This window comes from Athene cunicularia (genome assembly GCF_003259725.1).
Source record: "Athene cunicularia isolate RWA chromosome 19 unlocalized genomic scaffold, athCun1 chr19_part1, whole genome shotgun sequence".
In the NCBI taxonomy this organism is placed as follows: Eukaryota; Metazoa; Chordata; class Aves; order Strigiformes; family Strigidae; genus Athene; species Athene cunicularia.
The window spans coordinates 6413848-6418116 of NW_020799124.1; the positions used below are offsets into that span (position 1 = coordinate 6413848).

Genomic DNA, 4269 nt, shown 5'->3' on the forward strand with positions numbered 1-4269 from the left:
CGTTGCATTGGCCGGGAATCGAACCCGGGCCTCCCGCGTGGCAGGCGAGAATTCTACCACTGAACCACCAATGCTGACGGTGGCGAAGGGCTCCCGGCCGCGCTATGAGTGCGTGTCCAGCGCTCGGGCCGCACTGGGAAGCGCCGTGCCCGTCCAGGCGCCCCACCGCCACGGGGCTGTTCCTGCCGTCACTGCGGTTCCTTCCCGTTTAATCGAGGCGCTGTTACATTTTGCAAGAGCCCTTTTTATTCTCGAGAAAACTTGAAGGCGCTTCAAGGGGTGCAAATGGCTGAAAATCCTATTGGCTAACCCTAACCCTAACCCTAACCCTAACCCTAACCCTAACCCAAGGAAAATTGGCTCCGAGACTGAGAGACAGGAAAACATTAATTATTTTGCCGTTATCTCTCGGGAAAACAAAAAAAAAAAAATTATATGCAAACACAACAATGCTAACTTCCTAAGGAGTCACATACACACGCGCTTGCTCGTTTGCAGCGGGGCTGTAAGAGCAATCTAGGGAGCCAAACGTGTCAGATTTCGGGTGCCCACAACCTCCAGCTTGCTATACTAGCCCAAAATCCACCAGGCACTCTTCTCCCCAGAAGCAAGGCAGAAGAAAGTTCACTCTCGCTTTGGGACATGAATTCTCCTTGGGGTGCTGCAAATCCTCAATTCTGAATAACAGGAGCAAACTGCAGTGCTCCAGGAACAGTCTCCAGTGCCAGGACAGTGGGCAACAAACAGCCCCCAGCTCTCTGGGAACATCACCATCAGGTACCTAAATGTTGGGCAAAGTTTAAAAACCTGCTGCAAAGCTTTTCAGTTGAAGACTCCTCAAAAAATTTCATTAGACCCCATCACACACAGATTGTACTAGAGAGAGAGATTAATTTATGCTGCAGAATCATTTGTCATGGAGTCCTATGGAAAAAGAGCCAGGGGAAAGGTCTTCAAACTGCAGACTGAAGGGCGCAGGTCTGGCGCAGTGGTAGGATGAAATGGATGCTGTCCTTTTTCATGTCAGGATTAACTGACCTTGTATGTTGGCCAAAACCGGCACAGCGAATGCTCTGTAACATCTCTGCCATGTTCCAAACCCGGCACATGAAACCGCCAGTACACCAGTTCCCAGGCAGGCTAAAGGGAAGAAGAGAAGGGAAAGGATGTCAGCTTTCATCAGAAAGCACGGTATTTCCAGACTACCAAGTTTCAAAGTTTTGTTCCAGAAATCTACTAATCCTTGCCTGCCTCTCATCACTAGATACGGGTTCAGAATCTTCAGCATATTCATTTTATTTCTCCTTTGTGTCTCCTCTTTGTATCTCTCCCCCAGCACTAATTTATCATATTCATTTTCACTGTTTCTCTAGAAGTTTCATTCCAGAATTTTGCTGATATACTTTTTTACAATCCATGATGATGATGCCTGATCCCAGCAGATGGGATGAATGAGCATAATACAAATGCTTCACTCAACAGATTTTTTTTTTTCCCCAATATTCTTCCTAAATATTTTCCAGTGAAGACATGTAGCCTGTTAGAGTGTGAATACATAAATGGACCAAGTACAGGTCTACTGACATCATGCAAGGGGAAGAGGAATATCTAGGAGAGAACTCTCTACCTCTACATACAACTTTTCAGGAGATGAGGTGATTAGCCCAGTTCACTTTGTTTTTCATTGTTGCACTTTAGGTGTTAGACAGTTATGCTACACCATCCATAGGGAATGCAGACATAGGTTTTTCTAAATGTGCTTAGCATGTCAACATTTTAAGCATTGGCTTGTGATTGTTACCACTAAGGCTTGAAGAGAGAGGGGCCTCGGTATTAACTATTGAAAGCAGGGGGCCTAGTAATTGCTATTGAAAGCAGATCTGCAGGGTATTTGTATTCTTTGTCATGAAAGATGTTTACTGTATTCAGCATTTCGCTGATCACCCTATAGTGTCTTTTTTTCTTTTACATTCAAAAATCATTAAACAAAGTTGGAGGTTTTTTTAACAAAAAATGTCAGCACTGGTTCACATCAGTCTAGCTGACAGTGCGTTTGACTAGCACTTTCAGTCCATAAAGCTTTTTTTTTTTTTTTTCTTTTTCTAAACCAAAATGACAGTTTAAAAAATAATGTTTTTTAAAGAAGGTGCATGGTAGCAGTTTAGGCCATCCTTTTTCTTCATGAGACTTAGTTATGAAAATAAGTCCTGTTATGAAAAGTGTATTTTTAGAAACCACTAAAGCATTCCTTCAGAGCTCTACTCCCCAAATATCGCAATCTTCCAACAATAAATGCGCTCTGAAAGAAATAGTAAAGCTGTGACTGGTTACAAAAGCAAGTACAAATAAAGTTCAAACCTTTGAGGACATTAAAATATATTTAATTAAACGTCTCCATGCTGCAAAATGGGCAACTTCCTCTCTAGTAAGTCAGCTTGGAAAAAGGTGTAGCTGGGAATATTAACATATGAAGTGTCCCATTTGCTGTGCCAGAAGGGAAAATACATGGAAGACTTTTCTCTCAGACCTTCCTTGGTGTTTAACTATGGTGTGGGGATTTGAGGGCTTAATCTTTCTATTTCACTAAACGAAATACTAAAAGAAGATGATGGGAAATGGAGAGCCATCCAGACCAGAACAGAGAAGACAGTAATAAGAATATGTTTCATTGTGCATTAGAAAACCTATTTTGCAATTCTAATTCACTGTTTTCTCCTCAAAAAATTCAGCTCTCGACCTCCAAGCCCCTTTAAGAATTTCTTCAACATTTCTTCAATGTTCATTTTTATGACAATGACTTCTGCTTGGATTTACAGTTTCAGTTCCATTTTTATTATAAAAATATTACTTGATATTCTACATTACTTATTATACAGAAAGGATAGTTATTTCCTGTTTAATCTAAAAAATGGGGAAAGAGAGAACGAATAATTTCCTATATAAAAACTGGGATACAAGTTAAGCAGCATACTACAAGTAAACTAATCCCTATGAAGTTTGCTAAACACACAGTGATACTGCCGACAGATCCAATGTGAAAGCACACGTCTTTGCCACATGTAAAATCAGACACAGATTAATAAAATCTTATTGACATAAATTCACTCTGGTTATAAATTCAGTGCTTACGATTTTCCCAACACATCATCAGCCTCCTCTCAAAGCCCAGAGTAAGGACAAGGACACTCCTAAAGGGTGAACAAGACAAGAAAATTGGTAAAAATGAAGGATTTCAGAGTAGGATGGAACATGGTCACAAAATATCAAGCACTGTTTCCTGGTGTAAATGTCCCAGTATAAAAAAGGAAAAGGAGGTAAGTTGCAGAACTGAGAGAACAGTAGAAAAGGACAAGAGGGTTAGTTAAAGGGAAGAAAATAACAAAACAGAACGTGGATGACAAAGCTGGAATATGTTTCCTGAGCTCTGTGAAAGGTTTAACCATGAAATGAAAAAATATTATACTGTAACAGCACAGCCAGTAAGGGAAATCAGCAAGTGTTCAGCTGTCTGTGGAGCGGCTGCAGAGCGGTGCTCTGTGTCTGAGGAGTTAATGAGAAAGTGGTGCTGAGCTGTAGCTTTGCGAGTTGCTGCTCCCAAAGCTCTCTTGAGTTTTAAACCAGTTCTTTACTTCCATGAGGTTTAGGGCTTGATGAGTTTAAGACACGGGCTATTTGCCAGGGAACAGAGCACAACCTCACACCCTCACACCCCACAGTCTCACAGGAGCCTCCTTGGCAGGAGTGCCCCCATGCTACTGGGGACAGCAGGGAAGCCCCAAAGCTGAAGGTGCAAGATCCTTACAAGTGAGGTGGAAAGTCTCATCCACACAGAAATGGGGAAAAGCACCTAGTTCCCGCCTATTTTATTCTGTGTGTTTGCTGGGGTGGCAATGGGGACAGAGCAACGGTGATGATCCAGCCATCATATCAATTACATTCATATCAAAGACTGCTCATTAGAGGGGTATGACGGAGTGATGTGACTCCTTCAGTACAAGGATATCCCAGAAGAGGGGCTGGCCTCTCCACACACAAGACCCTCTGGCACTGCAGGAGCACCAACACCTTGGCTACCAAGCAACAGGAAAGCATCTCTCCCAACCCTCCTCCTTGCAGCGACCCTACCTCCAAAGAAACTTCTCGCCCTGACTTGCTAATCTTGCGCTGGTCGAGCAGGGGCTGGAGGCAGGAGAGGGGTGGGAAGAGTGGAGGGGGCTGAGGTGGGGGCCGGCAGCGGGGCCGGCCCCGGGGACACTCCGCCCCGCCGGG

General features: G+C 43.5%; 1 non-coding gene across 1 annotated transcript; it reads right to left on the reverse strand.

The window, feature by feature from the left end:
* Window positions 1-3: 3 nt before the first annotated feature.
* Window positions 4-74, reverse strand: TRNAG-GCC. The gene has a single exon. It is a non-coding gene; the product is annotated as a tRNA-Gly (tRNA).
* Between the last annotated feature and the right edge of the window lie 4195 nt (window positions 75-4269).